Source organism: Microtus pennsylvanicus, chromosome 12 (assembly GCF_037038515.1).
Source record: "Microtus pennsylvanicus isolate mMicPen1 chromosome 12, mMicPen1.hap1, whole genome shotgun sequence".
Classification (NCBI taxonomy): Eukaryota; Metazoa; Chordata; class Mammalia; order Rodentia; family Cricetidae; genus Microtus; species Microtus pennsylvanicus.
In genome coordinates, this window is record NC_134590.1 from 39,032,561 (window position 1) to 39,047,178 (window position 14,618).

Below are 14,618 nucleotides of genomic sequence, written 5' to 3' on the forward strand. Positions count from 1 at the left end.
GTGATTTTTAATTACTTTTCTATTATATTTTTGTTTTTCTGTAGCTAATTTAACATAAAAGTTATGGATTAGTTGTTGACCTAATTAATAACCACCATAGTGAATCATTAAGCATTGATTAAATGAATATTTATGTCTCAGGAAGCTCATATGTTACACTCTAGGTAGCATTTGTTGAGCTTTTGTGAAATAATCATCTTCTTGCAAAGACAAGAAGACAACAGAATTCCTCTCTACCGAGTGAACATATAAAGAGAGGGTTTTTTGTTGTTGTTGATTTTTTTTTCTGTATAGCATGGAAAGAATTTTTACTTATATATGATCTTGGTTGTATCCTAATCTCATACTTCCAGTCACCAGAAACATGAAATGACTTAAATAGTTTTGGTTGTTGTTTAAAGCACGTACTCTATGTAATATAGACTTAGCACCCTAAATAAAAATCAAGCACTTAGTACTTTAGCATCTAGACTGAAGAACCATCAATGAAGTTAATATGACATTACAATAGCATGGAAAATAATTCACAATAGATGTTGTAGGCCTTGACAGTGAAAATAAATCCAATAAAATCTAACTAAAGGTTCGTCTATGTGATTTTTTTGAGTGATGTTAGCAAATACAGTATAGAAAATATATTAAATTATTATTATAAATATAGAAATAAAACTACATCAGAAATTATGGAAGGTTTTTAAAATAATACAATTTATACATGAAATTTTTTTTCTTTGTGTGCATGTTCATACTTTATACCGTTCATGTGCAGGTAAGAGGACAATCTGTGGGAGCCTGTTCTAAAGATCACACACAGTTTGTCAGGCTTGACAGACTCTGCCTCTATTCACTAAGCCATCTCGCCCACCAATGTCTTCAAATTTTAAGTAGATAAGATCAATAGAAAAACACAATTAGAATTTTGAGCAGGAAATGATAAATTTGTTCTAGCTTATTCATTCCTTACAGAGCTTCTGGAAGTCAATTACACAGTTAAAATAATTCTTATCTTTTTTTTTCTGGTTTAATGTACAGCTTTATATTTTATTGTGTTACAGCTTTAATTTGGTCCCCTGCTTTTAACCTTTGATTTCCAAGTACTCTTCACTAGAGTCCCAGCAGCATGGAATGACAACAGTGAAGAGATTTTGCCCAGGCAGCAGTGGAGAGCTTCATGGTAATGAAAGAGATAATTGTGGCTCCCTGCCTTTGCTATAATTGAAAATCAAGTATACAGCGTTTTCCATTTAACTTTATTGCCCGACTTCAAACCACTATATAGGAGGGAAAGCATCACTAGAGTAATTCCTCAGCTGCTGCTTTCTGTCCATACAACAGTTTGAAAACCAGTATTAAAGTTAAGCAGAACAGGCAATTAGATTTATTCAATTACAGCTGTGTGAAAGAAACACAATTAACAATTTTATTATTCTGAATTTGCTGCTTTCCAAATATATGTTTGGAAGCCTGGTTAGTCAAGTTCTTCTTCAGACTGAAAAATAGCTAAAAATCATTAGATAAAACAATGCAACATTTTCTTTTTTTCTGACTTCTGTGAAAACTTTGCTGGGTTACAGTGCTTAAAGTTGCCTGATTTGAAATGGAAAGATGGCTCAGTAGTCAAAACTTCTTCCTTCTCCAGCAGAACTGTGAATTCATTTGCCAGCAGACACATGCTGGCTAACAACTACTTGTATCTGAAGCTTCAAAGGATCTAGCATACTCGTAGGGCCTTGTGGGAAAAAGACAAACACATGGTGCTCAAACTAGAACACATAAAGTTAAATATATTTTTAAAATACCTGGATTAATGCGTTTTGATGACAAAAGAAGATTACATCTGTCATAAATATTAAAGAAATTAGATCAAGTGGAATCTTCATAGTGATGTGTCTTGTAAACATTTGATACATTATTTCAGAGGTTAATCATGATATAATCAGCTACAAAGAACACTACAGCAGTTACTATTTATATTAATTGTAATAACGCTTTAAATAATGCCTGAAAAATTCAACATGCTTTGTATGAAAATTAATGTTAAACATTTAGATGCTCAGTGACACTCTGAAATTCCCATAGTTTCTTCTTAGACCTGTATCATGTAAGCTCTTTGCCTCTTAGTTGATGGCTTGTCATTGAAATGCATAAAAATTGTTTGAAATAGTATATATACAACTGGATATTTGTGTTTATGCTATCCCATGAAGAGCAGGCATTTGGTGTTCCCTTGGTACCAGTTTCAAAAATCTCACAAAAAGTCTAATAGATCTGTGTTGTGATGTTTTGCATAGTAGAGATTGTGGCAGCAGACACATACTTATAAAGATTCATTTCAGACAAAATCCAAGCAAGAGACATCTGAAGCAAATTTCTCACCTCTTACCAGGAAACTATTTGCGTTTAATACCTGGTTGCAAAGAGACATCAGGTTTCTTCAACTTGAGTGTCACCGGGTATATCAACAATGTTTCAGGGCAGACCTCATGCTGAGAAGGAGTTAGCCAACATAAAGCAAACTCCAAGTCACTGAGTGGACATTTTGTTGCTTTTTTATTGCCTCCCAGGTTCATGGTGCTTTCTAGGCCTGAACTATTGCTGAGAACTATATCTAGGTCTACGGCCCCGCAGCAACCAGGCTCTATGTTAATGTCAGTGTCTTCTGTTGCCACCGAGGCCCATGCAGAGGCCCATAGGTTGTGCTGACACCTGAGGCCATGCTGGTGTTGGAGAGTCATGTAGCCCTCAGAGTCTGTTGCCACGCAGGCCCATTGTGATATCCTAACCTGAACTGTAGCCAAAGGCTATGTCTGGGTCCATGGCTATAAAGCAGCCAAAGTCTTGGTTGATGTCTGTGGCTACTATTACTATTGAAAGCCCAGAGGTGGAATTGCCACCTGGGAACGAGTTGGTGCTCCGGTGCCATGCTACCACTGGGTTCAAGCAGATCTGGGTGACCTGTGATGTCAGGTAAAGTCCCTGTGGCTAGGGACCATGTCTGGGTCCATGGTTCTATGATCACTAAATTCTGGCATTACTGTGCTGCTTTTAGATTGTAGAATGAATTTTTGCAATAAGTGATAAATAAATAAATTAATAAACAAGCCATACCTGAGTAAGAAAATATGGGCCTGAGGAGATGGATCAGCAGTTTGGTTTATGCAGTCAACTAATCAAGCAATGCACAGCTGTCTATTGATGGAGGAAGGTCATTGGTTAAGTAATAAAGAAACTGCTTGGCCTCATAGGTTAAAATATAAGTGGGAGGAATAAACAGAACAGAATGCTGGGAGGAAGAGGAAGTTAGGTAAGACGCCTCAGACAGAGATGCCATGGTCCCCTCTCCCGGGCAGACGCGATGAAGCTCCGACCCAGGATGGACGTAGGGTAGAATCTCCCTGGTAAGCCACCCCATGGGCTACACACATGTTTAGAAATGGGCTAGTCCAGGTGTGAGAGTTAGCCGAGAAGAGGCTAGATATAATGGGCCAAGCAGTGTTTAAAAGAAAACAGTTTGTGTGTTGTTATTTCGGGGCATAAGCTAGCCAGGCGGCCAGGGTGCTGGGGACGCAGCCCCACAGCTCCTACTACTACAGTCTAAAATTAGATGTCCAAGAGTATTGATGGCCTGTCTGATCTCTGAGGCCACTACATACACTGCACATATTTTCACAGACAAACACATTTATTCCTGAAATTATTTTTAAATAAGTGAATACTACTGATTTACACATTTATTCCAAATGGTTCAATATATTTGATAAAGGGAATAAAATTATAATATTCCTTCTAAACTGTGATAAAAATGGCTGAAATTACTTAATCTGTTAGAAATGTAACTTCATATACTCCAAGGTTAATGAACCTCAGCAAAAGATGCATTGAAGAATAGTTCACACCATCATGACAAACCGGATAGGGCAGAAGTCTTAGAAGAAGTAATGGTAAATCACATGGAATGGTGAAAGAAATAAAACTGAGAATAATAGCAACCCTTTGCTAGAAAAAATAGAAATGCAAAGCAGCCATTAAAATATGAGAATATTTTATCTGCTCCCACTTCTCACAGCAAGTGTAGAAGTGCCTAAATTGTTCTTCAACTTTGATAATTAAATAGAAACTTTTAAAAATCCACCATATTTATTTGGGTTTACTATATTCCCAAAGATAAAGAAAAGAGAATAAAGAACAATTCTTTCATGGGACTGTGCTAACTTCCTATCATTGTCACGTAACCATAGGTACAAAGAATTGCTGACCTGGAAAAGGTCAATCAGTATGCACTAGGGGTGACTGTGAGAACATTTCCAGTTTACTGTGGAGCTTAGGTTATTTTTCAGAATTAGCTGGAATGCAATGATCAAAGTGCCCATTTGGAGTACTGTAGATGCGAGAGACGTCATTTTCTGAAGGCTGTTTCAGCAGTTCACATGTCTACTCAAAGGAGTTATGGGAAACACAAAACCTCTTTGGGGGCAAAGTTACAAATAAATAAAATTTTCTATAGTTTTCTATGTGTTGCTTTTTTGGTTAATGAATAAAGAAACTGCCTTGGCATATTGATAGGGCAGAACTGAGGTAGGAGGGGAGGTGGACTGACGGCTGTGTAAAGGAAGGAGGAGAGGCAGACACCATGGAGCCGCCTGAGATTGATGTGCTGAAACTTTGCTGGTAGGCCACTATTAATACAGATTAATAGAAATGGGTTAAATTAAGATGTAAGAGTTATCCAATTAGAAGCTAGAGCTAATGGGCCAAGTAGTGTTTTAATTAGTAGTTTTGAGTCTCAGCTGGCTGGGAGGCTGGGAACCAAACATGTAGCCCTCCTCCAACATGATGATGCCTCCAAAGTACTTAGCTGAGTCTGTTTAATACACTGTAAGCATTCAATATGCAGTTCTCATTTTGTCTTGTTCAGTACATCCCATCCCTTCTAAGTTTCACCTTCCTCTACTAAAAAGGAGAAACACAGAGTCGTCTCTAAAGTCACTCCAGGTTAAGAATTTATCATTCTTAAATGTCTCAGTTTATGTAAATGATTTTTACCAATCATTTGAACTTTACCCATATATGTTAACTGTTAATATTTGACCAGTTTCTCAAATTTGGCTCTCATTATTACATGCACATAAATGGAAGGTATGGGGTCTAGTGTAGAGTAACAGAAAAAAAATGACTGAAAATTGGTAGTTTCTAGGTAGTAGGAGATGCAAGATGACAGACAAAACCAGCCTATATCAGCACCATCTATGCACTTGATGATGGCACCTGGAAAACCACCAGCTGCCATTTCTGGGAACTAGATCCACTATACTTCAGCTGGGAAAAATAGAAACCAGAACCTCCTTAATTACGCTTTTCTCAGGTTAAAATTCCTCATTTGCAGCAACACATTGAGTCAGTTATCTAGTTATCTAATTATACCTATTTTGAATGTGTATGTGTGTGTAAGTTTGTGTGTGTGTGTGTAAGTTTGTGTGTGTGTAAGTGTGTGTGTGTGTGTGTGTGTGTGTGTTGATATTTAGGTTTTTTTCAAACAAGTGGACGTCCAGCTTCTGTACTAGATAATAATCATAATAGCTCTTTTCTTTCACTAACACAACTATATAGAAATATGCTAAAATTTCCTAATGTGCAAATCTGTGACACAGTATTAAAACTATAACAAGACTCAATTCCATTTATTTCATTTCATCCCAAATTTAATCTAACTTCTACCTGAACTGTGTTTTAAGAGTTATTAACATATTAACTATCATTTTTATTTGTCAACTTTTATTTTTTTAAATTTTTCTTCATTTGTTAAAACTTTCTCTTTTTTTGACATACCAATCCCAGTTTTCCCTTCTTCTTCTCCTCAAGCTCCCGTCACCATCTCCTACTCCAACCAGCATCCACTCCTCAGAGAGGGTAAGGCCTTCCTTGGGAATTCAATTAAGTCTGTCCTATCACCTGGTTGAGGTAGTACCAAGGCCCTTCCCCCCGCCTTCTGCACCCCCCACCCCTCCGGCCTTGCCTAGGCTGAGTAAAGTATCTCTCCACAGAGAATGAGCTCCACAAAATTCGTTCATGCATTAGGGTTAGATCCTGGCCCCACTGCCAGTGACTCAACATATTGGCCAAGCCACACTATTGATACTTGCACTCAGGAAGCCTAGTTAAGTCCTATGCAGGTACCCCAGTTTTCATTCCAGAGTCAGTGAGCTCTCACTAGTTCTGGTCAACTGAATCTGTGGAATTCCCCATCATGCTCTTGACCCTTCTGTTATCACTGCTCCATCTCTTCAATTGTACACGGGGAACTTGGCCCAGGGGTTAGTTGTGGATCTCTGATCTGCTTCTATCTGTTTCTGGATGAGGGTTCTAGATTTCAGGGGGTTGTTTGCAGACTGGTGTTCTTTGTTATGTGCCTCATACCCACTTATGAACGAGTATATTTATGAGCAAGTCTTTTTGGATCTGGTTTACCTCACTTAGGCTGTTTCTTACAAAATTAACTTTATCACCCATAACACACTGCTTCACTCACCCCCAATACATATCTACCCACCTGCTTCAGAGGAAAATTACTTAGTGTCGTGTAGAATTGTGTACAGTTCCACAAATTATATCGCACAGTGACATTTACTGTTTTCCATTTCTGTTTCAGTCTCAGTTAAAAGGGCATAAGTGAGTTCAAATATGGAATACATACATGAATGCAGTTGCCTGATTCGTGTTGATAAGTCCTCAGTTTGGTAACCAATCACATGGCTGAGTCCTTTTATTGCATTGAACGGAAGCATATCTTCAGCTCTTAAATTTTCTTATTTTTTCAAACTCATATATTGTTTTCCATTTCCACCATTTTCTGCACCTTTTCATTTTATTTTATTTTTATACTTTGTTTTTCATTGAGCTATACAATTTCCCCACTCCCCCTTCTTCCTCCTCTCCCCTCTTCCCCTCCTTCAGCCCTCATGCTCCCAATTTACTCTTGATATCATGTCTTTTTCCTCTTACTATGTGGATCCATGTGTTTTTCTCTTAGGATCTTCTTTGTTGTCTAGGTTCTCCGGGATTGTGGACTGTAGGCTGATTATTCTTTGCTTTATGTCTAAAAGTCACTTATGAGTGAGTACATATTATATTTGTCATTCTGGGTCTGGGTTACCTCTCCCAATATGTTTTTTCCCTAGATCTATCCATTTGCCTTCAAATTTTAATATATCATTGAAATGTCTAAATGTGGGAAATTTCTTTCTTTCATTGAAGCATAAAATCAAAACTGTAAAAAAAATGTATGAAAGGAAAAGTCTTACATGTTTTTTAGTAACATATAATCCTCCCAAACTGAAGGTTTATCCAGATAATGAGACTAACCTTCCTTGCTAACATAACTGAGACCTTAAATGTTTGAGATTCTTCATGAATAAAGAGTCTTCCACAGTTTTACACTTGTCATTAGCAGAATGAAGAAGTATACCAATGGATCTTTGTTTCCTTCCTTTCCATACTTCTTTCTGATGGTCTTTTACTTCTGACTTGAGAGAGACTTGATGTACAGAAACCATGGTACCAATTCATTTTCAATCATGAATATTCAAAGTATCAAGTGGGAATTTATCTTCCAAGTTAATAATGTCAACTCAAGCTGGAAACTTTCTTAATTACTAAAGTATCAAACCAAGTAATATCCCAAGATTCTGGCACAGATGACAAACATTTGAAAAGAATCATGAAATATATTACCAACATTTCTAACAGGTGTGTTATATATGATGTATGGGGGCTGTGGGGAAAGCAGTACCTACTTGGTCAGGGCATGTGATAGATCTTGAAGCATGAAATCAAAACTGTAAAAAACAATAATAAACAGAGTTCATACATTGTTCATGAGCTAACCCCACCTGCGTAAACAAAACTATGAAATGAGCAATGCAGTCCAGGGGCATAAACTATTGCCTTGCATTTTTCTCTGTAAAGTTACATTTCTTGTAGGTAGTGGAGTTCTGTTGGCATCATAATGAAGTGTAAAATACCTCAATATGACCACTAAATAGAACGTAAAACATCCTAATAACTAAAGGAGGTCCAAGTCACCAGTTTGCCACAGTTTGGTGGAGCACTTTGATAATGCCCAATTTGTTCCCTTTAGTGGTAATAACTAGACTCTCCTGTCTGTAAGGACTATTTTGACATAAGTGCACACAGACTCCAATGTGCAGTGTGAGACTGAAAACTGACTGCGTCTCTGAGATGTCTTTTGCCTCCATTATTTAAATCTTTCTCTTCCACTCAGTTATTATATAGTTCACAAAATAAAGCACATGCCTGATTTGTTCACATCTGTATTTTAGAAAACCAAGGCAGTGCATGGAAGAAAACATTCTATAATGCTTAGTATATTTGTTCTCACACACCATATATATATATATATATATATATATATATATATATATATATATATGGAGAGAGAGAGAGAGAGAGAGAGAGAGAGAGAGAGAGAGAAAGAGAGAGAGAGAGAGAGAGAGAGAGAGAGAGAGAGAGAGAGAGAGAGAGAGAGACGGGGGGGAAGTGAGTGTGTATTTCTCTATAGACATCTATTAATGTCTGTTATCACAGATGTGGCAACAGACTGATATAATGGTAGTTGCTTACAATTCAATTTTAAGCCAAGATAGATCGATAATGATAAATTCAGGACATTGTGTATGGATATATCTGCTCTAGATAAACAAATGTGGATATTCTATAGTTGCTACAGCATTTACCCAAAACTAGCTCTGCTGGGAGTGAACATCAGGGTATTAAATGAAATAAATAGGAAGGTATAAGGGTTCATGTTATATAGGAAAATAAAATGGAATTTTTATGGAGTCAATGAATGCTAATAGACTGTGCAGAATAACAACAGTGTAATAGCCAATTAATTATTCACATAGTATGTTTATGAGCTACCACTCAAAAGGAATTACGGTTATTAATGATGTGAACACAATAGCCTAGGCAGTCTGCTGCCAAATAAAACCCTCAAAAATTGTGCTTGTGAGACTAAAGGAGCTTGTGGGGTGATCGAGTTTCTTAATTTTGTTGACCCTTATGTTTCTGTTTTATGATTTCAGAGGTGAATGATGAGAGGGGTATTGGTAATGTCTGGACTTCTCTACCTGTTTCATAGTACCTTTACTTCTGTTTTGTTTGTTTTCCTTTTGTTTCCTTACTCTCTGTTCTTATGTGACTACACTCCATTTTATTATCTTTTTAAATTTTACCCCAGTTGTTCATATATTCTCTTTAAATTATTCAAAGTTAAACATAAATTTTAAAAAATGACACTAAAATTTCTTTTATTTTTATTTTTTGATGCATTTGGGTGTTCTGGTTACATGTATGTCTGTGTATCATATCTGTGCTTGGTTCCCATGGAGGCCAGAAGTAGAAGATGCATCCCCCTGAAAATGGAGACTGTTTTAAATGACTGGATGTTCAAAATCATAACTGGATCTTATGAAAGAACAGACGGTGGTCATAACAACTAGCCATCTCTCTAAAGTCGTAATAAATGAGGTTTTTAAGAAAATAGATTTGACTTTATATTTCAGGCATTACTTTCTCTAGCAAAATTAATAAAAGAGTAACATTTAATGAATTGGAATACAGTTTAAAATATGTAAAGTATTTTTCTTTTATATAGTTACATTTTCTCTGTGTATTTATCTCTGTCTCTGTCTAACTGTAGCTCATTCTCTACAATGTAAGTCAGTAATAAAATGATAAATTAACTTTATATTTAAAAAACTGGGTGCCAACAGTACTTTTCAGAGAGAAAATATGGAACAAAACCATTGAAACATTAAAAATAGAAGAATATAATATATTAATAGTCATTTGTGTTTTAGTCTTGTACTACTTTTTGTTATTTTTAGCATTAAACTTTTAATTTCTCTATATATTGAGTATATAATTTTCTTAATTCCTTTGAGATATCAATGAAATGTGATCACGGACTGGTTTGATGGCTCAGTACTTAAGAGTATTTGGCTTCTTACTCTTTTTTAAAAAATTTCTTTACTTTTAATTTTTTATAAAGTGGAAAACGAGCTATTATCTCTTTTTTCATTTTACATACCAATCTCAGTTTTCACTCCCTCCCCTCCACCCATTTAGTACCTACCTCCCAACCCCACCTTCCAATCACTCCTCAGAGAGGGTAAGGTACATTGCTTTGGGGAAAGTCCAAGACCCTCCCTACTATGTCTAGGTACAGCAAAGTATCCATACAAAGTGAATAGGTTCCCAAAGAGCCAGTAAAAGCAGTCAGGATAAATCCTGATGCCACTGTCAATGTCCCTGCAGTCTGTCCCAGCCATACAACTGAGAGCTCTTGAACTCTGGACTGATAGATAACAGGAGAATCTGCATAGGACAAAACTAGGCCCCCTGAATGTGGGTGACAGTTGTGTGGCTTGGGCCACTGGCAGTGGGACAAGGATTTATCCCCAGTGCTTAAACTGGTGCTTTAGGTCCCTTTTTGAAGGATACCTTGCTCAGCCTAGATATAGCGGGGAGGGTCCTGGTCCTCAAAGTGATGTGTCACACATTATTGATTCCCCAAGGGAAGCCTTACCCTCTCTGAGGAGTGGGTGGGTGGATGGGATAGGGGAAGATGGGGTCATTGGGAGGAGAGGAGGGAGTAGGAACTGGAATGGGTATGTAAAATTAGGAAAGAGTGTTTTAAAAAATCAATTTAATAATAATGATAAAGTATGTGTATTTGTTTTTTTAAATATTAGAAATGATTTTTGGTAATTGATCTAATTTTTTAAGAAGTTAAATGTAAAGCCAGTTTTCATCTTGACAGTTTAGAGTCTGAGACAAGAGTTTAAAAGTTTTAGAATCAGATCAAATTGGACTCTTTGATTGTGGCTGACAACGGGGGCTGACTGAGAAGCCATTTATAAAGGCACTAAAACTTGTTTTTAAGAGGTGTTCTGGCTTTTTGGGACCCTAGTTTATATGGATGCACATCTCCCTAGTCCTGGATATAGGGGAGAGGGCCTTGGACTTCCCACATGGGAGGGGTCCCTGCCCTCTCTCAAGCAGGGAGGAAGAGAAAGGAGGGAGTATGGGGGAGCTGGAGGGAATTGGGAGGAGAGAAGGAAGTGTAAATATTTGAAGGTAAAAATAAAATAAATAAATAAATAAATAAATAAATAAATAAATAATGAAATGGGAAAAAAAAATCCCCCCTCCAAAAGTTTTAGAATCAGACTGAACCACAGAGTGACATCCTGTTTGAAACAGGTGAATATAATTCATTTCTTACATATAAATATTTTAGTTACCAGGAAAATCAATTAACAAGAAAAGATGAATATCAAAAAATAATTTATTCTACTTTCCTAAAAACATTTTGATATGGCATAATCATACATTTGCAATATTTCCAATTTTCAAGGAAATTATTAAACCAAATTATTTTAAAGTTTGGTTAAGTCTTTTATAATATTTATAGAAACAAAATCATTTACAAAACTTGCTGAAAATCTCTTTAGTTGACATTGTATAAATTTATAATTTACATAATGTTACACAAATATTTGGAATAGAAAAATATGAATACATGCTAAATAGAGTTAATCATGTTAAAAATATTGCTCATGCCCCCACTGAAGCTGTTATAAATGTTGGTAACTTGTTATTATTTGTGGAACTGCAAATGAAAACACAAGAGCTTTTACATAGAAAGGGGAAAATAAAGTAAAATATATAAATAGTTCTTTGTCATTACTGGCAGTGATTTAGCTTTTATACCTTATCTATCTATCTATCTATCTATCTATCTATCTATCTATCTATCTATCATCTATCTATCTATCTATCTATCTATCTATCTATCTATCTATCTATCTATCTATCATTTATCTATTCATCTATATATCTGTGTATCTATCTCTTTATGTATTATATAAGGGGCACTTGTCTTATTCCTTTTACATTCTAAGCAATGGGAATTTTCCTTATAAGAAACAATAGACTGTGGAAAGCATGAAATGACATGAAAAAAACTTTCTTTCCTCTGAGGACACAGGCTGTAATATGGGAAGAACCAGATTTCTGAGGCCTTATCAACATTAGTAATGAAGGTATATTTTGAATGCATATGTATTCTCTTTGAAATTCCAATACAAAATTGAAAAGAAAGTTTGCTTTTTTCACCTTTATAATATTTGTTTGTGTACAAATGAGAGTTTCAGCCGGGCGGTAGTGGCGCACTCCTTTAATCCCAGCACTTGGAGGGCAGAGGCAGGAGGATCTCTGTGAGTTCGAGACCAGCCTGGTCTACAAGAGCTAGTTCCAGGATAGGCTCCAAAACCACAGAGAAACCCTGTCTCGAAAAACCAAAAAAAAAAAAAAAAAAAACAAATGAGAGTTTCAGAAATGTTTGCACAGCAAACAGTCTTGGAAAATAACTTCTACTGCTGAAGCAAAAATTAGGATTATTCCTCAACTGTTTTAATAAAGATAATTGGTGCTCTGAAGTACAAGGTACTGATGTTACTTCATGCAAAAAAGGTTCAAGTTATATAATATCAGCCTTCTATCTTGTAATGCAAATTCATTTATTATATATATATATATATTTTATTGCCACATCAAGAAAATATTTTCACAGGAACACCCATTTTAATAGTCGAATAACAGGTGGTGCAGGACAATTATCTATATTCTGTCAATTATGTTTCAAATAAATGCTGATTGGCCAGTAGCCAGGCAGTAAGTATAGGTGAGACAACCAGACAGGAAGTAGAGGTGGGTCAATGAGAACAGGAGAATTCTGGGAAGAGTGAAGCTCCCTCTGCAGTCCTGTCCAGAAACAGAAGAAGCAAGATGTGACTATGCCGCTGAAAAAGGTACTGAGCCATGTGGCTAACACAGATAAGAATAATGGGCTAATGTAAGTTATAAAAGTTAATAAGAAGCCTGAGATAATGTGACAATCAGTTTATGATTAATGTAGACCTCTGTGTTATTTCATAGGGACTTAACAACTGCGGGAACAAGGCAGGACAGAAACCCTGACAACAAACAGGGTTGTCACACTTTATAAATGTGGCAAAGAAAAGGAAAAGATATGAGACAGTTTGCAAATTGTGTACATATTTGGAAAAGTTATGGAGGAACATACTTAAGCAAAAGCCACAAGAAGCACAAAGATGGCAAACATCCATCATTCTAGCACTAAGGAGTCAAAGGCAGGGTTGTTAGTTTAAAGACAGCTTTGATTACATTCTACCTTACAACAAAGTATTAAATACATAAATGCTGTACAGATAATACAAAAATAAAAAGCTAAATGATAATATTTACACATTCATATTTATAATTTGATGTTACTATAATATAAATTATTGTAATATTGATCAATAGATGAATGGTACAAGTGCAATTCTAATCAAAATATTAGGTGAATGATTAAGATGGTGAGATATATACACAGCTTTTACAAAATGCTAAACATGTAAACTAGACAAAATGTTTTTGGAAAACTAAGATAGTTGGAGAAATCTATTCATAGAATGTAATTGTTAGATAAGTATATGAATTGCTTTGTTCAAGATGATACTTATTGATGTTGAAACAGGCAATAAACAGAATAGAAATTTCAGTAGCCAATCTATGAATGGTGAGTTTACATAGATTGCTGATGAGCCCAAAAGTCATCAGATAGGCTTCTTCCAACAGCTGATGGGATTGGATGCTTGGACCCACAGCCAAATATTAGATGGAGGGAGAAAGCCCAAGTTGGAGATCTCATCAATTCCCTTTGTTAGAGCTCTGGAAGGTCCACATAAGAGTACAGAAGAATTGTAGGAGCCAAGGCAGTAGAAGATACCAGGAGAGCAAGGTCCAGAGAATTAACTAAGCAGAGTTCTTAGGGGATGCAGCAGCTGAAGCAGTGATGGATCTGTGTCAGGACTCTGCATGTATGCTGTGGATTTTAGCTTGAAGTTTTGGGCATCATCCTAACAGTGGGAGTGAAGGGGTCTCTAACTCTTTTACTTGCTTTTGGGACCCTTTTCCTACTATTGGATTGGCTCATCCAGCCCTAATATGAGGATTTATGCCTAGTGTATTGAATCTTTTTATGCTATGTTCAGGTGATACACTTGTGGGCTCTGCTGTTTTCTGAAGGGAAACAGAAGTGGATCTTGGGAAGAAGGGAGTGAATGATTGAAATGTATTGTATGAGAGATGAATAAAATTTTTTTAAAAAATGTGAGTTTATTTATAAAACATTCAAATGTATAACAAAGGAGAAAATAACTTTTATTTGTGGGGCATATATGTATCTGATTATTATTTTCACATATCTGTATTATCATAGGTGACGTACTACACAAACATATGCAAACTATATGAATTTACTACTAGGTCATAAAAATTATTTAAAATATATGTAATAGACTGCATTGTTATGACTTTAGGAAATTTTGTGATGGTTTTCACATGACATAGCTGGCTGAAGACTCATTTCTCAGAAAATATCTCACACATCACTGTATCTTTTGTTGGATGACACATGCAGGATGGGCTTCCTGCAACATCATAATATAGCTGAGATAGTCCTACCACAG